This window comes from Salmo salar, chromosome 13, assembly GCF_965601325.2.
Source record: "Salmo salar chromosome 13, fSalSal1, whole genome shotgun sequence".
Taxonomy (NCBI): domain Eukaryota; kingdom Metazoa; phylum Chordata; class Actinopteri; order Salmoniformes; family Salmonidae; genus Salmo; species Salmo salar.
In genome coordinates, this window is record NC_138303.1 from 34,298,407 (window position 1) to 34,322,753 (window position 24,347).

Sequence of the window (24,347 nt, forward strand, 5' to 3'; positions counted from 1 at the left end):
ATACATCATCCAGGAGGATCCTCTTGATGGGGCTGTCCATATCGGCAGACTGTGATATGGCCATTTCTTGGAGAGACTCCTTCCCCTCCAGGAGACTGTCAAACATGATGACAACACCACCCCAACCGATTTTACATTTTGTGTTGCTGGGCAGCTTCAATGTGGTGCTCTTATTCTTCTCACTTTGCTTGGTGAGGTAGATTGCTGCTATAACTTGATGACCCTTCACATACCTAACCATTTCCTTGGCTCTCTTGTAGAGTGTATCCATTGCTTTCAGTGCCATGATGTCCTTGAGGAGCAGATTCAATGCATGAGCAGCACAGCTAATGGGTGTGATGTGAGGGTAGGACTCCTCCACTTTAGACCAAGCAGCCTTCATGTTTGCAGCATTGTCTGTCACCAGTGCAAATATCTTCTGCGGTCCAAGGTCATTGATGACTGCCTTCAGCTCATCTGCAATGTAGAGACCGGTGTGTCTGTCCCTTGTGTGTGTGCTCTTGTAGAATACTGGTTGAGGGGTGGAGATGATGTAGTTAATTATTCCTTGCCCACGAACCTTGAACCACCCATCAGAGATGATAGCAATACAGTCTGCTTTCTCTATGATTTTCTTGACCTTCACTTGAACTCTGTTGAACTCTGCATCCAGCAAATGAGTAGATAAAGCATGTCTGGTTGGAGAAGTGTATGCTGGGCAAAGAACATTCAGAAATCTCTTCCAGTGCCTGTGTACATCAGAGGTGAACCAGTTGCATACACAGCTCGAGGAAGACATTCATCAGCATTTCACTGACTATGTTCCACCATTGAGTCAAAAAAACGTCTGATTCCAGGAGGACCATGAGCTGTTGCTATCTATAAGGTGTCTGATTCATCATTTTCACCTCGAATAGAAGTAGAGGGACTTTTGTCAGAGGTTGCTTGTTGTGAGCGCTGAGGGAACTTTTGCACGTGGCCAGATGATTCTGCATCTTTGTTGCATTCTTCACAATAGATTTGGCACAGTATTTGCAAATGTACACAGCTTTTCCTTCTGCATTTGCTGCAGTGAAACGTCTCCACACATCAGATAGTGCCTGTGGCGTTTTCCTGTAAAGATTAGAAAAGTTAGATTAAACAACTCCTTAGTAAGATAAATGTTTTAAAATGAAACATGTATAGAAACAGGTGAATTAACACTCCTCAGTTAGCAGGCTCAAGCATGCTAAAACCCACATGGTAGCAAAAAACTAAGTAGCAGAAATTGTTAACAAGTTATAAGTGATTTAAACACACTTTTCTGTAGGCTACTATTTACTAGTTAACAAAAAATCATGTATGTCATAAAAAATATATTCACCCCACCCAGTAGCGTAATCAAAACTTACCAGAAAGCATGTAGTCCTTGGCTCAGACAGTGTAGTAGTGTGGGCTCAATAGCATCTCATTAGTGTGCAAGATCTTGAGAATCAGCTGTACATGTGATGGAAGAGTGCACTGCACATGGAATGGATGTAGAGGGTTGCAATTCCATTGAATTGGGGATAGTTTTACCAAAATATGCCACAAGGCCTAGAATTGCCTTATGTGTATCCAACAAAAAAGGTTCACTGTTATAAGCTAACTTTTTTGATGAATTTAGGCAAAATTGCCGGGCGTAACTTCCCATGGAAAATTTTCCGATTAATTCCAGAAATTTTCCAGAAAGTTTCAGACCCTTTGCAACCCTAGTTACCAGCCTCAGAAATTGCAGCCCAAATAAATGCTTCACAGAGTTCAAATAACAGACAAATAACATCTCAACATCAACTGTTCTGAGGAGACTGTGTAAATCACGCCTTCATGGTTGAATTGCTGCAAAGAAACCACTACTAAAAGGACACCAATAAGAAGAAGAGACTTGCTTGGGCCAAGAAGCTCAAGCAATGGACATTAGACCGGAGGAAATTTGTCCTTTGGTCTGGAGTCCAAATTGGAGATTTTTGGTTCCATCCGCCGTGTCTTTGTGAGATGCGGTGTGGGTGAATGGATGAAGTGTATTTCCCACCGTAAAGCATGGAGGAGGTGGAGGTGTTTTGCGACACTCAGACTCCCAAGTGGTGCAGTGGTCTAAGGCACTGCATCTCAATGCTAGAGGGGTCACTGCACTACCCTGGTTCGATTCCAGGCTGTATCACAACCGGCCGTGATTGGGATTCCCATAGGGCGGTGCAAAATTGGCCCAGAATCGTCCGGGTTAGGTTTTGGCCGGGTTAGGTTTTGGCCGGGGTAGGCCATCAGTGTAAAGAATAATTTGTTCTTAACTGAGTTGCCTAGTTTAAATAAAGGCTAAATAAAATAATATAAACCGTGTGGGTGTGCTTTGTTGGTGACACTGTCTATTATTTATTTATTTAGAATTCAACACTTAACCAGCATGGCTACCACAGCATTCTGCAGCGATCCCATCTTGTTTGGGCTTAGTTTGACTATCATTTGTTTTTCAACATGACTATGACTGAATGCACCACCAGGCTGTGTAAGGGCTATTTTACTAAGAAGGAGAGTGATGGAGGGCTGCATCAGATGACCTGGCCTCCACAATCCCCCGATCTCAACCAAATTGAGATGGTTTGGGATGAGTCGGACCTCAGAGTGAAGAAAAAACAGCAAACAAGTACTCAGCATATGTGGGAAGTCCTTCAAGATTGTTGGAAAAGCATTACAGGTGAAGCTGGTTGAGAGAATGCCAATAGTGTGCAAAGCTGTCATGAAGGCAAAGGGTGGCTACTTTGAAGAATCTCAAATGTAAAATATATTTTGATTTGTTTAACACTTTTTTGGAAACTACATGATTCCATATGTGTTATTTCATAGTTTTGATGCCTTCACTATTATTCTACAATGTAGAAGATACTAAAAATAAAGAAAAACCCTTGAATGAGTAGGTGCTCTAACACTTTTCACCGGTAGCTTTGATTGGACTGATCATGTTAATGTCATACTTTCAAAATCTTAGCTAGCAAGCTAGACAAGCAATCATCATGAATCACGTCGACAATCTACTGGCAAATCCTTGTCACATGAAGAGAAATTATAGATAAAACGTATCGTTGCTCATTGGCCATTGGACATAAACATTACGCAACAAGTCGGAAATCGCAAATTCAACAATGAGAGGTTTGGAAGGAATCAGTGGCTAACTGCAAGCATTGCAAAGCAATCATTATTTTGCTTCCCCTGCCTGCTATTCGGTGAAGAGGGTGTGTGGTCCAAGTCTGGGTTTAAGGATTTAAAACATCTGTCTGAAAGGATCTCTTTTCCAAGCTTAAAAGGATAAACTTTCACACGCAACACCAGGGGGCCAGGAAATCCATCAATCCATCATGACTTCTGCTGTGTTCAAAACAACTAGGGACTGGGAAATCTCAGACTTCAGTGAATTCAAGACAACTGGCAACTTGGGGAAAAACAAGCTCTGACTGGGAAAATACGTTTTGAACGTTCATCCAACTTGGAATTCCAAGTCAGGAAATCTGGCCTCTTTCTAGAGCTCCAACCTGAAGATCACCAACCTTGTTTTTTCAGAGTTCCTAGTTGTCTTGAAAGCACCATAAATCCAGAGAATGCCAGACTGATGACAAAGTTTGATGACAAGTACCGCTGCGCCACCTTCCTGTTCAAATTAACACAGCACAACAATGGTGAGTCCAAAAATGTATTGTATGCTGCTGCATAAATGAGGTAATATGCCAGGGAGATATGTATACGGTAGCTAAGAAAGTAATACTAAGTGTATGTTGGGTAATAAGCTGTTAGTAGCCCACGAGCCTCACCCTAATAATTTGGTCCCTTTCCCCCTCATAACTTAACCTACTGTTCTGACTTGGGGGAGCACATGTAGACTGTTTTAGAGAAATGTAATAATCTAATATTGTAAGAGCTTTCTTTGTCTGCTTACATTCCCCCTTTATTTATCCTACAGTTCTGACTTGGTGTACAAGGAGAATACTGTAAGAACGACCCATGTTCTGAATTCTGTCGCTGTACATTTCAAAAGTACTGAATAAATAGTTATATTGACTACATCCATCTTAGCTCGCTCATTAATCTCTTAATTAAAGTTACGGATTGCCTCTTATCCGCTCATCATTCCCTTATGCAACAGATAGTACCTCTCAATTGTTAGAGGCCTATTGCTTATAGAGGTCTGTCTCATTAATATCTTATTAATCATTTTAGGCAATGTTGGAATGATTTCATTGTTTTGCTTACTTTGTGTATTATAATTAGCTCATGTGCTTTTCTTGATGAGGAGGAGATACTATATAATGTTGTTGGGTCTGTAACCATGTTTTCCAGTGACAGTCTCAAAAAGTTCAGTAATAGATCCATGTATTTCCAGTTGATATTGTGAGGGTTGTTTTGTTTGCGCAATGCTCTGTCTGTGCATCGCTATATTGTATATAAAAGTGGATCCTCATGTTTGTATTTTCCTTCTTTTTTAGACCAAACAGGCCTAATAAAATTATTCAAATGGTAGGCTAACCGAGTGTCTCTCTCTCTCTCTCTCTCTCTCTCTCTCTCTCTCTCTCTCTCTCTCTCTCTCTCCCTCCACCCATCTCTCTCTGTGTGGTGACTTCAAGAAGAGCAAAGTTAAGGCTTGCTAAATTTATCTTAACTGACATCTATCTGAATTTCTGTGGGTGTCCATTTTGAAAGTGCTGAACAAAAAGGCCTACCTTGTCGCAGCTTGTTTGCTTGCACTTGCTTATACTTACAGCTAAGTGTTAATGATATAAGAATAAACATTATGAATTTACTGAACATAAATGTAATGTTTGTGTAAGGTTCCAAACTCATTTTGGCATACGTTATTATCGAAGGAGAATTCTTATCAACTTAAACAAATCCACAAGGAGTCAGTAGTAACCACATTTGTTTAAGCAAGTCAATCATATCAGCTATAGTTTTTAAAAAGGCAGTAAATGAGGCTGAATGAACTGTTTCGCTGCCAGACAAGGCTCCGCTGATAGCCAGGTGTAGCAGTGGTAAGGATTCACTCCATGGCGCTGAAAGGAAATTTCTGCTGTTGGGACATCTTTTGGTAGGCTTTAACCTCTCTGGGCTAGGTGGGACGCTTGCGTGTAATCCTGTGGCGCGATATTCAAATACCTCAAAAATACCTCAAAAATGCAAAAACTTCAATTTTTCAAACATATGACTTTCTTACACCATTTTAAAGACAAGACTCTCGTTAATCTAACCACACTGTCCGATTTCAAAAAGGCTTTACAACGAAAGCAAAACATTAGATTATGTCAGCAGAGTACCCAGCCAGAAATAATCAGACACCCATTTTTCAAGCTAGCATATAATGTCACATAAACCCAAACCACAGCTAAATGCAGCACTAACCTTTGATGATCTTCATCAGATGACAACCCTAGGACATTATGTTATACAATACATGCATGTTTTGTTCAATCAAGTTCATATTTATATCAAAAACCAGCTTTTTACATTAGCATGTGACTAGCATTCCCACCGAACACTGCCGGTGAATTTACTAAATTACTCACGATAAACGTTCACAAAAAACATAACAATTATTTTAAGAATTATAGATACAGAACTCCTCTATGCACTCGCTATGTCCAATTTTAAAATAGCTTTTCGGTGAAAGCACATTTTGCAATATTCTCAGTAGATAGCCCGGCATCACAGGGCTAGCTATTTAGACACCCAGCAAGTTTAGCACTCACCAAAGTCAGATTTACTATAAGAAAAATGTTATTACCTTTGCTGTTCTTCATCAGAATGCACTCCCAGGACTTCTACTTCAATAACAAATGTTGGTTTGGTCCCAAATAATCCATTGTTATATCCAAATAGCGGCGTTTTGTTCGTGCGTTCAAGACACTATCCGAAAGGGTAAATAAGGGTGACGAGCATGGTGCATTTCGTGACAAAAAAATTCGAAATATTCCATTACCGTACTTCGAAGCATGTCAACCGCTGTTTAAAATCAATTAAAAATTCTCGTAAAAAAGCGATAATATTCCGACCGGGAAAGTGTGTATACGTACAAAGAGAGAGAAAATAAAAACATCTCGTGCACGAGCCTGAGTCTCAGAGTACTCTGACCGGCCACTATCCAAACGCGATAATGTGTTTCAGCCTGGGGCTGCCTCGATATCATTCAGCTTTTTCCCGGGCTCTGAGAGCCTATGGGAGCCGTAGGAAGTGTCACGTTACAGCAAAGATCCTCAGTCTTCAATAAACAGAGACAAGAAGAACAAGATCTTGTCAGAGAGGGCACTTCCTGTAAGGAATCTTCTCAGGTTTTTGCCTGCCATATGAGTTCTGTTATACTCACAGACACCATTCAAACAGTTTTAGAAACTTTATGGTGTTTTCTATCCGAAGCCAATAAGTATATGCATATTCTAGTTACTGGGCAGGAGTAGTAACCAGATTAAATCGGGTACGTTTTTTATCCGGACGTGTCAATACTGCCCCCTAGCCCTAACAGGCTAACAGTTTGTGTGCACCGTTTGTCACCGTTATAGTGCAGCTAATGTATTGTTAAGTGTTATGTTGTGTAGTGGCTTTGCTAGCATGCATCTAAAAATCAAAGCATCTCTCTGTCTCTCTCTCTCAGGTTATAGGGGAATTGATTCTGTACGCAGCCCAGTGTTGTTGAGTTAGAGCTTAACTTGGGAGACAGTCTGGACAGTCTGGCCTCTTTGTCTGTCAGTGATCATGTGTGAGGCTGTGAGCTGAGCTGGGACATGTCAGACCTTGAAACCAGACCCACATTTTTGACCAGTAGTAGACCTATTATTTATTTTTGTCGGAATGGAACCAAGTGTTTCCTCAAAGACATATTGTGAACAGTAGCTCACTCATTGGAAAGGAGTGTTGTTGTATGGCCACATGGGCCCTACTCGGGCAGTTTTCTGTGACCTGGGTGTGTCTCAAATTTCCTACCAGAACTCTCATTCTCACAAAGCACTTTTGCAGATGACGTGTGTGTGTGAGAATCTGGCATGAACGCCATTTTGCTATGTGTAAATGTCTATGTGAACATCTGTCTGGATATGTGGTATGTGTAATATTTTCCCTGTGCCTTTATGTGCATGCTCCTGCACGTACCTTAATCTAGGCCATCACTGTGGGTTTGTGTTTGATGGGCGTATCAATGTATGTGGGAGTGTGCCTTGGTGCCTGGGTCAGGTGTGTCCGCTGTGTAATCACAATGCAACTGAGGAACAGTTGCACCCCATGCTCACACCCCCTCCATACATAAGGCATCCCTCTCTCCCGAATGCAGATTCCACTTGAACGCATAGCCACATTTCCTCTGGATTCATCTCCATCGGTGGAAATTCCCATTTGCCCAGTGCTCTTGATGGCAAGTGAAATTTGTATTAAAGGTGCAATATGCATAAATTACTCCTCCATTTCCTGGTTGCTAAAATTCTAATAGTTTGTCTAATTTAAGTTTGTGACAAAACAAGCAGTGTTGCAGATCATTGTACCATCTAAACCGCTGTGAAATATATTTTACATAACCCAAAATATCGTTTTTTCAGATGTTGGAAGATGGTGTACAAAACTGAAAGTAAAAGATGCAAAAACAAACCTTAACAACGGGAAGCATAGAAATAGCACACATACAGTAGGACAAATGTACCACTTCTGAGACTTGCATTCAATGAGAATGACAGATCAAATCACATTTATTTATATAGCCCTTCTTACATCAGCTGATATCTCAAAGTGCTGTACAGAAACCCAGCCTAAAACCCCAAACAGCAAGTAATGCAGGTGTAGAAGCACGGTGGCTTGGAAAAACTCCCTAGAAAGACCAAAACCTAGGAAGAAACCTAGAGAGGAACCAAGCTATGAGGGGTGGCCAGTCCTCTTCTGGCTGTGCCGGGTGGAGATTATAACACAACATGGCCAAGATGTTCAAATGTTCATACATGACCAGCATGGTCAAATAATAATAATCACAGTAGTTGTCGAGGGTGCAAGAAGTCAGCACCTCAAGAGTAAATGTCAGTTGGCTTTTCATAGCCGATCGTTGAGAGTATCTCTACCGCTCCTGCTGTCTCTAGAGAGTTGAAAACAGCAGGTCTGGGACAGGTGGCACGTCTGGTGAACAGGTCAGAGTTCCATAGCCGCAGGCAGAACAGTTGAAACTGGAGCAGCAGCACGGCCAGGTGGACTGGGGACAGCAAGGAGTCATCATGCCAGGTAGTCCTGAGGCATGGTCCTAGGGCTCAGGTCCTCCGAGAGAGAGAAAGAAATAAAGAGAGAATTAGAGAGAGCATACTTAAATTCACACAGGACACTGGATAAGACAGGAGAAATACTCCACATATAACAGACTGACCCTAGCCCCCGACACATAAACTACTGCAGCATAAATACTGGAGGCTGAGACAGGAGGGGTCAGGAGACACTGTGGCCCCATACGATGATACCCCCGGACAGGGCCAAACAGGCAGGATATAACCCCACCCACTTTGCCAAAGCACAGCCCCCACAACACTGGAGGGATATCTTCAACCACCAACTTACCATCCTGAGACAAGGCCGAGTATAGCCCACAAAGATCTCCACCACGGCACAACCCAAGGGGGGGCGCCAACCCAGACAGGAAGACCACGTCAGTGACTCAACCCACTCAAGTGACGCACCCCTCCTAGGGACGGCATGGAAGAACACCAGTAAGCCAGTGACTCAGCCCCTGTAATAGGGTTAGAGGCAGAGAATCCCAGTGGAGAGAGGGGAACCGGCCAGGCAGAGACAGCAAGGGCGGTTCGTTGCTCCAGAGCCTTTCCGTTCACCTTCACACTATTGGGCCAGACTACACTCAATCATAGAACCTACTGAAGAGATGAGTCTTCAGTAAAGGCTTAAAGGTTGAGACCGAGTCTGCGTCTCTCACATGGGTAGGCAGACCATTCCATAAAAATTGAGCTCTATTGGAGAAAGCCCTGCCTCCAGCTGTTTGCTTAGAAATTCTAGGGACAATTAGGAGGCCTGCGTCTTGTGACCGTAGCGTACGTGTAGGTATGTATGGCAGGACCAAATCGGAAAGATAGGTAGGAGCAAGCCCATGTAATGCTTTGTAGGTTAGCAGTAAAACCTTGAAATCAGCCCTTGCCTTAACAGGAAGCCAGTTTAGGGAGGCTAGCACTGGAGTAATATGATCAAATTTTTTGGTTCTAGTCAGGATTCTAGCAGCCGTATTTAGCACTAACTGAAGTTTATTTAGTGCTTTATCCGGGTAGCCGGAAAGTAGAGCATTGCAGTAGTCCAACCTAGAAGTAACAAAAGCATGGATGAATTTTTCTGCATCATTTTTGGACAGAAAGTTTCTGATTTTTGCAATGTTACGTAGATGGAAAAAAGCTGTCCTTGAAACAGTCTTGATATGTTCTTCAAAAGAGAGATCAGGGTCCAGAGTAACGCCAAGGTCCTTCTCAGTTTTATTTGAGACGACTGTACAACCATCAAGATTAGTTGTCAGATTCAACAGAAGATCTCTTTGTTTCTTGGGACCTAGAACAAGCATCTCTGTTTTGTCCGAGTTTAAAAGTAGAACGTTTGCAGCCATCCACTTCCTTATGTCTGAAACACAGGATCCTAGCGAGGGCAATTTTGGGGCTTCACCATGTTTCATTGAAATGTACAGCTGTGTGTCATCCGCATTGCAGTGAAATTTAACATTATGTTTTCGAATGACATCCCCAAGAGGTAAAATATATAGTGAAAACAATAGTGTTCCTAAAACGGAACCTTGAGGAACACTGAAATTTACCGTTGATTTGTCAGAGGACAAACCATTCACAGAGACAAACTGATATCTTTCCGACAGATAAGATCTAAACCAGGCCAGAACTTGTCCGTGTAGACCAATTTGGGTTTCCAATTTCTCCAAAAGAATGTGGTGATCGATGGTATCAAAAGCAGCACTAAGATATAGGAGCACGAGGACAGATGCAGAGCCTCGGTCTGATGCCATTAAAAGGTAATTTACCACCTTCACAAGTGCAGTCTCAGTGCTATGATGGGGTCTAAAACCAGACTGAAGCGTTTCGTATATATTGTTTGTCTTTAGGAAGGCAGTGAGATGCTGCGCAACAGCTTTTTCAATTTTTTTTGAGAGGAATGGAAGATTCGATATAGGCCGATAGTTTTTAAAATATTTTCTGGGTCAATATTTGGCTTTTTCAAGAGAGGCTTTATTACCGCCACTTTTAGTGAGTTTGGTACACATCCGGTGGATAGAGAGCCGTTTATTATGTTCAACATAATAAACCAAGCACAGGAAGCAGCTCTTTCAGTAGTTTAGTTGGAATAGGGTCCAGTATGCAGCTTGAAGGTTTAGAGGCCATGATTATTTTCATCATTGTGTCAAGAGATATAGTACTAAAACACTTTAGTGTCTCCCTTGATCCTAGGTCCTGGCAGAGTTGTGCAAACTCAGGACAATGGAGCTTTGGAGGAATACGCAGATTTAAAGAGGGGTCCGTAATTTGCTTTTAATGATCATGATCTTTTCCTCAAAGAAGTTCATGAATTTATTACTGCTGAAGTGAAAGCCATCCTCTCTTGGGGAATGCTGCTTTTTAGTTAGCTTTGCGACAGTATCAAAAAGAAATGTTGGATTGTTCTTATTTTCCTCAATTAAGTTGGAAAAATAGGATGATCGAGCAGCAGTGAGGGCTTTTCGATACTGCACGGTACTGTCTTTCCAAGCTAGTCGGAAGACTTCCAGTTTGGTGTAGCGCCATTTCCGTTCCAATTTTCTGGAAGCTTGCTTCAGAGCTCGTGTATTTTCTGTATACCAGGGAGCTAGTTTCTTATGACAAATGTTTTTAGTTTTTAGGGGTGCAACTGCATCTAGGGTATTGCGCAAGGTTAAATTGAGTTCCTCAGTTAGGTGGTTAACTGATTTTTGTCCTCTGACGTCCTTGGGTAGGCAGAGGGAGTCTGGAAGGGCATCAAGGAATCTTTGGGTTGTCTGAGAATTTATAGCATGACTTTTGATGCTCCTTGGTTGGGGTCTGAGCAGATTATTTGTTGCGATTGCAAACATAATAAAATGGTGGTCCGATAGTCCAGGATTATGGGGAAAAACATTAAGATCCACAACATTTATTCCACAGGACAAAACTAGGTCCAGAGTATGACAGTGGCAGTGAGTAGGTCCAGAGACATGTTGCACAAAACCCACTGAGTCGATGATGGCTCCGAAAGCCTTTTGGAGTGGGTCTGTGGACTTTTCCATGTGAATATTAAAAAGTCACCAAAAATGTGAATATTATCTGCTATGACTACAATGTCCGATAGGAATTCAGGGAACTCAGTGAGGAACGCTGTATATGGCCCAGGAGGCCTGTAAACAGTAGCTATAAAAAGTGATTGAGTTGGCTGCATAGATTTCATGACTAGAAGCTCAAAAGATGAAAACGACATTGTTTTGTTTTTGTACATTGAAATTTGCTATCATAAATGTTAGCAACACCTCTGCCTTTGCGGGATGCACGGGGGATATGGTCACTAGTGTAACCTCATTTAGCCTCATTTAACACAGTAAATTCATCAGGCTTAAGCCATGTTTCAGTCAGGCCAATCACATCAAGATTATGATCAGTGATTAGTTCATTCACTATGACTGCCTTTGAAGTGAGGGATCTAACATTAAGTAGCCCTATTTTGAGATGTGAGGTATCACGATCTATTTCAATAATGGCAGGAATGGAGGTCTTTATGCTAGTGAGATTGCTAAGGCGAACACCGCCATCTTTAGTTTTGCCCAACCTAGGTCGAGGCACAGACACGGTCTCAATGGGGATAGCTGAGCTGACTACACTGACTGTGCTAGTGGCAGACTCCACTAAGCTGGCAGGCTTGCTAACAGCCTGCTGCCTGGCCTGCACCCTATTTCATTGTGGAGCTAGGGGAGTTAGAGCCCTGTCTATGTTTGTAGATAAGATGAGAGCACCCCTCCAGCTAGGATGGAGTCCGTCACTCCTCAACAGGCCAGGCTTAGTCCTGTTTGTGGGTGAGTCCCAGAAAGAGGGCCAATTATCTACAAATTCTATCTTTTGGGAGGGGCAGAAAACAGTTTTCAACCAGCGATTGAGTTGTGAGACTGCTGTAGAGCTCATCACTCCCCCTAACTGGGAGGGGGCCAGAGACAATTACTCGATGCCGACACATCTTTCTAGCTGATTTACACGCTGAAGCTATGTTGCAGATCTATAACTCACATTTCTATGTGAATTTGGTCAGGTCGCCCAAAAAGTTACATATTAAAGCTTTAAAGGATGGTGCGCAATGGAATTTTGCCATTTTCAGTCCACCATGATTACTGTTCTACTTTTACTGTGACCACCACAGGGGCACATATCCCAGGCTGTCCTATATAAAAAGCCCCAAAGCCACTGTGAGTCTAGCTGGAAGAGCAAATAAAAGCTCACTGACCAGGCCTATGAATGCAGTCTTGAACTTGAGTGAATGTAGTAAGCTTTAAATGAAGTGGAATCGAGGCTCTATTCGTTATCGAAGTGATAATTTACCATAATCATCATAAATTACACTGAGTATACCAAACATTAGGAACACCTTCCTAATATTGAGTTGCACCCCTCTTTGCCCTCAGAACATACTCAATTTATCGGGGCATGGACTCTACAAGGTGTCAAAAGCGTTCCACAGGGATGATGGCCCATGTTGACTCCAATGCTTCCCACAGTTATGTCAAGTTGGCTGGATGTTCTTTGGGTGGTGGACTATTGTTAATACACACGTGAAACTGTTCAGCGTGAAAAACCCAGTAGCATTGCAGTTCTTGATACAAACAGGTGCGCCTGACACCTACTACCATACCTCATTCAAAGGCACTTAAATATTTTGTCTTGCCTATTCACCCTCCGAATGGCACACATACACAATCCATGTTTCAAGGCTTAAAAATCCTTCTTTAACCTGTTTCCTCTGTCACGACTTCCGCCGAAGTTGGTGCCTCTCCTTGTTCGGGCGGCGTTCGGCAATCAACGTCACCGGCTTTCTAGCTGCCACCGATCCATGTTTCTTTGTCCATTTGTTGGGTCTTCATTTTTCACACCTGGTTCCCATTTCAATATGATTACTTCCCTATTTAAACCCTCTGATATTCAGTATGTTTTGTGCGTTATTGTTTTGCTGTTGGTCGTGTTCCTTGTATGTAGTTATTTGTTTTATCCCTGCGTGGATTTTGTATTTGAACTTTGCTTAGAGTAAAATAACGTATGTTTTACTCAGTTCGGTGTCCTGCGACTGACTCATTTTCTCATCTCATATACATGGACTATTGACATCCTCCCCTTCATCTACACTGATTTGAAGTGGATTTAACAAGTGAGATCTTTAAGGGATCATAGCTTTCACCTGGATTCACCTGGTCAATCTATGTCATGGAAAGAGCAGGTGTCCTTAAGGTTTGGTATACTCATTATAAATGACCTATTCATGAATCATAACACTTATTCTAACATCTTGCTGCATTATGCCTTATTTCCAACATCTAAAAGACTATTGTAGCTCTGCTGGAGTCACTTTTGTTTGACACCTTCTGGAAACAGAAGATACACTACAGGAATAACAGAGTCCATCCAAATCATCTTGGCTCCTGGACTCTGTCCACGCATTTCAAGGCTGCGTTGAAACAATGACTGGAAAATTATACAAGATCAGCTCAGTTAATCCCTACCATTGTGACAATGAGTCGTCATAATGCTGCATCAAATGTACATGATCTTAGGGGCATTGGCAAACACAATGTAAGTAATTTAATTGATGTACCCCTAATTGCACCGAATTCATATGTTTATCTTCCAGCTATTGTAAGCCGTAATCATGAGCCTATAAACCAGAGTTACACTGTTAGCACTGAGGCGGTGTGCAATAGCAGGAAGACCACTTCATGCAGCTCACCCTCATCAGCTCCAATGTAAATAACATGAGTAAGTCTACCTCTAAGCTTCCCAGTAAAGCATTAAAAACAATCAAGCAACCCAGAAAAGTGCTAGCCCATATTAACATATGTAGCCTAAAAAACAAGGTCCCAAAGTCAATAACTTGCTTGTACATTCATATTCTGACTATCTCTGAAACTCACTTAGATAATACCTTTGGTGATACAGTGGTGGTGATACAGTGGTAGCAATACATGGTTATAACATGTACCAAAAAAAAAAAATGCCAACAGAGGCGGTGTTGCGGTCTATATTCAGAACCCACATTCTTGTAAAGCTTAGAGACGATCTAATGTTAAATACTGTTTAAGTAATATGGCTACAGGTTCATCTGCCTCACCTAAAGCCCGTTCTTGTGGGAAACTGCTATAGACCACCAAGTGCTAACAGTCAGTATCTGGATAATATTTTATATATTAGGACGTAGTGATCACAATATAGTAGCCATATCTAGGAAAACCAAAGTTCCAAAGGCTGGGCCTAATATAGTGTATAAGAGGTCATACAATAAGTTTTGTAGTGATTCATATGTTGATGATGTAAAGAATATTTGCGTGTCTGTGGTGTGTAATGAGGAGCAACCAGACGCTGCACTTAACGCATTTAGGAAACTACTAATTCCAGTTACTAATGAGCACGCACCCATTAAGAAAATGACTGTAAAAACTGTTAATCCCCTTGGATTGAGGAGGAATTGAAAAATTGTATAGTTGAGAGGGATGAGGCAAAAGGTATGGCAATTAAGTCTGGCAGCCCAACTGATTAGCAAACGTACTGCAAATTAAGAAATCATGTGACTAAACTAAATAAAAATAAACTACACAATGAAACAAAGATACATTATATAAAGAATGATAGTAAAAAGCTTTGGGGGACCTTGAATTACTTTTTTTGGGGAAAAAGCCAACTTGGCTCCTTCATTCATTGAATCAGATGGCTCATTCATCACAAAGCCCACTGATATCGCAAACTACTTTAATGACTTTTTCATTGGCAAGATAAGCAAACTTAGGGATGACATGCCAGCAACAAACGCTGATACTACACATCCAAGTATATCAGACCAAATTATGAAAGACAAGAATTGTACTTTTGAATTCTGTAAAGTCAGTGTGGAAGAGGTGAAAAAATGATTGTTGTCTATCAACAATGTCAAGCCACTGGGGTCTGACAATGGAAAATTACTGAGGATAATAGCAGATAATATTGCCACTCCTATTTGCCACATCTTCAATTTAAGCCTCCTAGAGAGCGTGTGCCCTCAGGCCTGGAGGGAAGCTAAAGTCATTCCACTACCCAAGAATAGTAAAGCCTCCTTTACTGGCTCAAATAGCCGACCAATCAGCCTGTTACCAACCCTTAGTAAACTTCTGAAAAAAAATGTGTTTGACCAGATACAATGCTATTTCACAGTAAACAAATTCACAACAGAATTTCAGCATGCTTACAGGGGAGGACACTCAACAAGCACAGCACTTACACAAATGACTGATGATTGGCTGAGAGAAATTGCCGATAAAATGATTGTAGGGGCTGTCTTGTTAGACTTCAGTGCATATTTTGAAATGATCGAGCATAGTCTGCTGCTGGAAAAACATATGTGTTATGGCTTTACACACCCTGTTATAATGTGGATAAAGAGTTACTTGTCTAACAGAACACAGAGGGTGTTCTTCAATGGAAGCCTCTCAAATATAATCCAGTTAGAATCAGGAATTCCCCAGGGTAGCTGTTTAAGCCCTTGCATTTTTCAATTTTTACTAATGACATGCCACTGATTTTGAGTAAAGCCAGAGTTTCTATGTATGCGGATGACTCACCGCTATACACGTTAGCTACTAAAGCGACTGAAATGACTGCAATACTCAACAAAGATCTGCAGTTAGTTTCAGAGTGGGTGGCAAGGAATAAGTTAGCCCTAAATATTTCTAAAAATAAAAGCATTGTATTTGGAACAAAACACTCATTAAACCCTAAACCGCAATTACATTTTGTGATAAATAATATGGAAATTGAGGAAGTTGAGATGACTAAACTGCTTGGAGTAACCCTAGATTGTAAACTGTCATGGTCAAAACATATTGATGCAGTAATAGCTAAAATGGGGAGAAGTCTGTCTATAATAAAATGATGCTCTGCCTTTTTAACAACACTATCAACAAGGCAGGTCTTACAGGCCCTAGTTTTGTCGCACCTTGACTACTGTTCACTCGTGTGGTCAGGTGCCACAAAAAAGGACTTAGGAAAATTGCAATTGTCTCAGAACAGGGCAGCACGGATGGCCCTTGGATGTACACAAAGAGCTAATATTAATAATATGCATGTCAATCTCTCCTGGTTGAAAGTGGAGGAGAGATTGACTTCATCACGACTTTTATTTATGAGAGGTATTGACATGTTGAATGCACCGAGCTGTCTGTATAAACTACTGGCACATAGCTCGGAAAAACCATGCATACCCCACAAGACATGCCACAAGAGGTCTCTTCACAGTCCCCAAGTCCAGTACAGACTATGGGAGGCGCACAGTACTACATAGAGCCATGACTACATGGAACTCTATTCCACATCAAGTAACTGACGCAAGCAGTAAAATTAGATTTAAAAAACAGATAAAAAAACAGCTTGGAACAGCGGGTCTGTGAAGCAACACAAACATTGGCACGGACACATGCACACACACACACACACACACACAGATTTAGTACTGTAGGTATATGTTAGTAGTGGAGTAGGGGCCTGAGGGCACACAGTGTGCTGTGAAATCTGTGAATGTAATGTTTTAAAATTGTATAAACTGCCTTAATTTTGCTGGCCCCCAGGAAGAGTGGGGATCCATAATAAATACAAATACAAAAGTACATTTTCAATTCTTAGCACGACAGGCAAATGTTCCAATTCACACACTTATCAAGAGAACATCCCTGGTCATCCCCTACCTCTGATCTGGCAGACTCACTAAACACAAATGCTTTGTTTGTAAATGATGTCTGAGTATGCCCCTGGCTAGCCGTAAATAAAATAAAAACAAGAAGGTCTTGTTTGCTTATACTTTTAATTTTATACTTACAGTTTTTTCCAACTGCTTACACACAAAATCTTTTCATGTCACACGATTTTTGAAACCTCTCACTCAAAGTGCAAAACTACACACCAAATATCCAAAACCATAAGCTATTTCTCAGCCTTTGACTCAGTTGTCAATTGCATAAAACACTTTTTTCAAAACACTACACACAATTCTCTACCTAAAACACACAAATCTAACAGGAAGTGACTTACTTTCCTTTTCCAAACACAACCAATCAAAATGCTACACTTATTCACCAGGTTACACACACACTCCACACATGTGCAAACACTAATTGCTTAACTGATCACTAACCAATCACTGCTTTACCGTAGTATAGGCCTATAAATAGTTCAAAGGTCAGATTACCTGTTTTGAACAATGGATGCCAACAATGGACAGAGAGCAAGAGGAGTAAGAGGGAGAGGCAGGGGACAACAACGAGGACAAATTCAAAGACGAAGAGTTGGAGGAAGAGAACGAGGGCAAAGAAGAGAAGGAAGGAGAGCCATCTCTGACGAGATTAGGGCAACACTTGTTGATCATGTGATCAACCACGGTTTGACCATGAGAGAGGCTGGATTGAGTCGATTTACAGTGGCGTCCATAATTCGAACCTTCAGAAATGAGAACAGGTATGCAACTATCTAATGACTAGCATTAGCATTACATTAATGTACTGTAAAATACGTATGACTGCATAGTATTGCATAAACATTTGTAACTCTAAGCCATCCATTTACTGCACTGCATTGAATGAATGAGGTTGGTTATCATGCTGTACTACCTTTTTTGCACATTGTTTACAGTTCCTTTGCTGAACACATACTGTGTTTGAATTCTGTACAGAGTGGAAAGGCAAAGACATCATGGAGGACGCTTGTTTACAGATGTACAAGAGACTGCTACTATAAATATGGTTTTGGCCAACAATGCAATTAGGATTCGAGAGATAAGAGAGCATATTTTGAATAATGACACCATATTTAACAACATCAATGCTGTAAGCCTGTCGACCATACAACGCATCCTCCAACGGCACCGAGTAACGATGAAACAACTTTACAAGGTGCCATTTGAGAGAAACAGTCAAGAATATGCGACATGACTTTGTAGAGGTATGTATGCAACACTACTTCCAGTACTTCAGACATACCATATTTACTCATCTGTATATCCTGCTGTCTATTACAGAGAGTATTGGAGCTGGATGCCCATGTAATTCGCCATGAATTTATGTGGATGAGGTTGGCTTCAACCTCACCAAAACCAGGAACCACGGAAGAAATGTAATACGACAGAGGGCAATTACCAATGTCCCTGGACAGCATAGGGGTAATATAACTGTGTGCTGCCATCACTCAAAACAGGGTCCTCTATCACAATGCGTACAACACCGGCCATATGCTCACTTTTCTGGATGTAATTTACACAATGCTTGTCCCTGATCCAGATCAGGAGCCTGCTAGATTTGTGGTTTTATGGGACAATGTTAGTTTTCACCAGGCTGTTCTGGTCCAAAACTGGTTTGCCACCCATCCACAATTTCTAGTTTTGTACATATCCCCATATTCACCTTTTCTAAATCCCATAGAGGAATTCTTCTCAGCCTGGTGCTGGAAAGTGTATGATTGCCAACCCTGTGCCTGCATGCCACTTCTCCAGGCAATGGAGGACACATGTGGGGACATTACATTTTAGTCATTTAGCAGACGCTCTTATCCAGAGCGACTTACAGTAGTGAATGCATACATTTCATAATATATATATTTTTTTCCCCGTACTGGTCCCCAGTGGGAATCGAACCCACAACCCTGGCGTTGCAAACACCATGCTCTACCAACTGAGCCACACGGGACATAGAGGTTGCCTCTGTCCAAGGTTGGATACGCCATGCTAGGAGATACTTCCCTTGATGTTTGGCAAGAGAAAACGTATCTTGTGACGTGGACGAAGTATTGTGGCCAGACCCAGCCTGGAGAAAAGATGACGCTTAGCACTGGTGACTGCCCCCCCTCCCACACCAATTCCTGGACTGCCCCCCCCGGGACCCCACACACACAATTGTGTTCTTTACTGTATTCTAAAGAATATACTTTTGGTTTACATATGTTTATGGTTTTGTTGTATGCTACTGTATACAACAGTAATGTTTGGCCTAATACATTTTCTGATTCTACATTGCATTGGTGTTTACAGTGTACTTGTTACCCCTCTCAGCAGATTACTTTCACTGTAGAACATTGTACTGAAATGTAGATATAAGCCTACGAAAGACCAAAGAGCTTTAGATTTAGAACAGTGTTTACATGGTATATCCAAAAATGTACTATTATGAAAGCAGTGTTTGCCATTTGATGCAAATGCTTCATTCTGACATGTGTTTATGGCATTTTGAATGCAGTGTTACATTTTGAAGGAGATGTGAGGCATTTTGTGTGTGCAGTTTAGGCAATTGTGTGTAGAGTTTTGAATAAAGGAGACAGTTTTGAAAACATGTGTAAGCAGTTGGGGAAAAATTAAGTATATTTTAAATCAAATACTTTTATACTTTTACTCAAGTATTTTACTGGGTGACTCACTTATTTTACTCATTTTCCATTAAGGTATCTTTACTTTTACTCAAGTATGACAATTAGGTACTTTTTCCACCACTGTCTTTGACATGTTTTCATTTGTATCATCTTTCTTTCCTTGCTCTATTTTGTTCTCTTCCCTTAGATTTTTTTCCAGGATGATCACATGTTCCAGCCTGGTCTCATACACTAGATGTAACATAGTAAATGTAAATCCAGTACACTGAAATTAGTATGATACAGTATGTACCTTTAAGGTTACATAAGACAGAAGGTTACTTAAGGCAAAAACAAGGTCAGGGTGGAAGGATGGGCGTATGTGAATGTCTAGCAACCCAAAGGTTGAGTGTTCCGATTTCATGGTCAATTACTTAACCCTAACCCCGGGCCTAGACTAACTAACCTTAGCCACCTAGCTAACATTAGTGTTAGCATTAGCCACAACGAATTGGAATTCATAAGATATCATACGTAATGAAAAGTCATAACATATTTTTTACGAATTGACATTTGCAACATATCATACGAATTGTAATTCATAACATATGTGAAATGGATGATGGACATCCACAAATTAATACATACCATACGAAATATAACATATTATACTAACAGGGGTGTCCTGAATTTACATACAGAACAATACGAAATGCTATGAGATCAGGTTGCAGCAGCATGCAGTCAAAAGAAAATGAAAAAGTAATGAAATTAGTCTGTTTTCAACAAATAACTGTTTTAGACTTTTTTAAGATAACATAAAATGTGTAGTCACTATTGAGTGAATGAACAAAATCATTGCAACTAAAGCTTCCTGTCATCACCATACTGTCCATTAAAATAGTGTGAAGTTGCTGTGAAGTTGCTTATAACAAGTTTTGTAGCGTAACAGTTAGTGTCACTGCCTTTGGAACTGAAGGTCCTGGGTTTGCCTGTCTGAGGACACATTTTGACCACTCACTTTAGTGTATAGTTTTGACACAGTGCTAATTTGCATTGCTTAGGTGGCTCTTAAAATAGCCTTTGGGTTTGTGGAATGGCAGGCAAGCGACAATGGTGGTGTGCACAACTGCTTGAGTCTTGCTAGAACAGAGGAGAGACCAGCTCTCAGACTCTCAAGGAAGAAAGAGGTCGTTGCTCTCATCCGTGAGATGCACGCCATCCGAACAGTACTGCCCAGGGACACAGTGCTTTATGGCAGAGTGGCAGATTGTGGGCATGCACATGTCACTGAGAAATGCAAGCTGACCCATGTGGAACTGACAAACGACTTACACCAATTCAAATGCACGCAGTACACATGGTACCTTGCACACTATCAATACTTAAAATGTATGTTCTGTTCCAAATCTGAGTACTCCCATCTGTTTTCATATTTATACTGGTATTTATAAATGAGGACGTGCTCTTTTACTGGAGTAGGACAGCTGTGTACACCATTACTTAGGACATTTGTAGCTGAAGTTTAATATTCAAGGATTTAGAGCACCTACCCAATTTCAGATGTGTAAAAAAGTTCTGTACTTGTCTAATGACTATATTACAGGTGTTTCTCAACAGTTTGTTATTTGTTGCAGTGCTTGTATCAGGAGTTACCAAAATTGCCATTGACGATCCACAGTGTTATGCAGTCTTTTCTGTTCATTCCCAGTGCTACCACACCAGATTCTAGCTGTTCATCGAGACCATGAATAGTGGAATCAGGTGTGGTAGTACTGGGCTTGAACAGAAAAGCCTTCATAAACCTGTAGCTTATCAAGAGCAATTGTGGCCATCCATGCACTGCATTTACAAAGTTGACTAGATCTGAATGTACATTTGGTTGTAAATTGTAAATTTAGTGATAACTCATTTTTGCTTACAGGTAATGTAGTACCAGGCCTTTCTTCAGTAAACTACTGTCAGGTACATTTTCACTTAAATTGTTAATGGGTACATGTTCATTATTTGTATATTTTCCAGGAACTTGCTTGATTGTTTTGAGAGATCAGGAAAAATATTGGCTGATTATTCCATATTGTCTTAAATGGGTTTCTGTTGTTTTTTTCCCCCACTTTCCTCTGGAAAAGCTGTTAATATTAAATAAATACTAACAACTACATTATCTCTTTTGCCGTTTGTCATTATTGTTTACTTTTAACTTGTATTGCTGTGTTGTGGTGTATTATATTGTTGTATAATAATGTTGCATAATCACCTTCTGGAGTAAAAATCATGGACATTTAAAACAAAAAAGAGAATAGGTAACAGTCTGAAGGTGAAAAAGAAAGGAAGTTCACATGAGCACCACAATGCCTATTCCATCCATGCTTTACCAAGGTTTTCCAGCACACAGCTTTGACCAACTACAGTAGCTATCTTGGTATTGTACTTCTAACTATGCGTAGGCATGTGGCTTAGGATTCAAAACTACTCAAACAGCCTAAATCCATACTCTTCACAGGGATAATGGACTTCACAGTGCATTGCTAATAACATTTTGTACAGTGCATTCGGGCAAGTGTTCAGACCTCTGGACTTTTCCCCACATTTTGTTGTTATAGCCTTCTTCTATAATGGATTAAATTAAAAAATCCTCATCAATCTACACATAATACCCCATAATGGCAAAGTGAAAACAGATTTTAGAAATTTTTGCAAATGTATTCAAAATAAAAAACAGAAATACCTTATTTAAATAAGTATTCAGACCCTTTGCTATGAGACTTGAAATTGAGCTCAAATGCATCCTGTTTCCATTGAGATGTTTCTACAACTTGGAGTCCACCTGTGGTAAATTCACATGATTTAGAAAGGCAGTTGACAATGCATGCAGAGCAAAAAACAAGCCATTAGGTCGAAGGAATTGTACGTAGAGCTCCGAGACAGGATTGTGTCGAGGCAAAGATCTGGGGAAGACTACCAAAACATTTCTGCAGCATTGAAGGTCCCCAAGAAAACAGTGGCCCCCATCATTCTTAAATGGAAGAAGTTTGGAACCACCAAGACTTCCTAAAGCTGGCCGCCCGGCCAAACCTGAGCAATCGGGGGAGAAGGGCCTTGGTCAAGAGGTGACCAAGAACCCGATGGTTACTCTGACAGAGCTCCGGAGTCCCTCTGTTGAGATGGGAGAACCTTCCAGAAGGACAACAATCGCTGCAGCACTCCACCAATCAGGCATTTATGGTAGAGTGGCCAGATGGAAGCCACTCCTCAGTAAAAGGCACATGACAGCCTGCTAGGAATTTGCCAAAAGGCATCTAAAGGACTCTCAGACCATGAGAAACAAGATTCTCTGGTCTGATGAAACCAAGATAGAACGTTACGTCTGGAGAATACTGTACCTGGCACCATCCCTATGGTGAAGCATGGTGGTGGCAGCATCTTGCTGTGGGGATGTTTTTCAGCAGCAGGGACTGGGAGACTAGTCAGGACCGAGGGAAAGCTGAACGGAGCAAAGTACAGAGAGGTCCTTCATAAAAACCCGCTCCAGAGCACTCAGGATCTCAGAGAGGGGTGAAGGTTCACCTTCCAATAGGACAATGACCCTAAGCACACAGCCAAGACAAACACAGGAGTGGCTATGCGACAAGTCTCTGAATGTGCTTGAGTGGCCCAGCCAGAGTCCGGACTTGAACCCGATCGAACATCTCTGGAGAGACCTGAAAATGGCTGAGCAGCGACGCTCCCCATCCAACCTGACAGAGTTTGAGAGGATCTGCAGAGAAGAACGGGGGAAACTCCCCAAATACATGTGTGCCAAGCTTGTAGCGTCATAGACTCAAGGCTGTAATCGCTGCCAAAGGTGCTTCAACAAAGAACTGAATAAAGGATCTGAATACTTATGTAAATGTGATAGTTTTAATATATACATTTTCAAACTTTTCTAAAAAAAAATGTTTTCTCTTTGTCATTATCAGATATTGGTATTGTGTGCATCTTGATGAGGGAAAATAGTCTCAACCATTCTCAACATCAACAGTGAAGAGGCGACTCTAGGCAGAGTTCCTCTGTCCAGTGTCTGTGTTCTTTTGCCCATCTTAATCTTTTCTTTTTATTGGCCAGTCTGAGATATGGCTTTTTCTTTGCAACTCTGCCAAGAAGGCCAGCATCCCGGAGTCGCCTCTTCACTGTTGACGTTGAGACTGGTGTTTTGTGGGTACTATTTAATGAAGCTGCCAGTTGAGGACTTGTGAGGCGTCTGTTTCTCAAACTAGACACTCTAATGTACTTGTCCCCTTGTGTCAGTTGTGCACTGGGGCCTCCCACTCCTCTTTCTATTCTTGTTTGAGCCAATTTGCGCTCTTCTGTGAAGAGACTAGTACATGGCGTTGTTCGAGATCTTCAGTTTCTTGGCAATTTCTCGCATGGAATAGTCTTCATTTCTCAGAACAAGAATAGACTAATGAGTTTCAGAAGAAAGTTATTTGTTTCTGGCTTTTTTGGGTCTATAATCGAACCCACAAATGCTGATGCTCCAGATACTCAACTAGTTTAAAGAAGGCCAGTTTTATTGATTATTTAATCAGGACAACAGTTTTCAGCTGTGCTAACATAATTGCAAAAGGGTTTTCTAATGATCAATTAGCCTTTTAAAATGATAAACTTGGATTAGTTAACACAACGTGCCATTGGAACACAAGAGTGATGGTTGCTGATAATGGCCCTCTGTACGCCGATGTAGATATTCCATAAAACATCTGCCATTTACAGCTACAATAG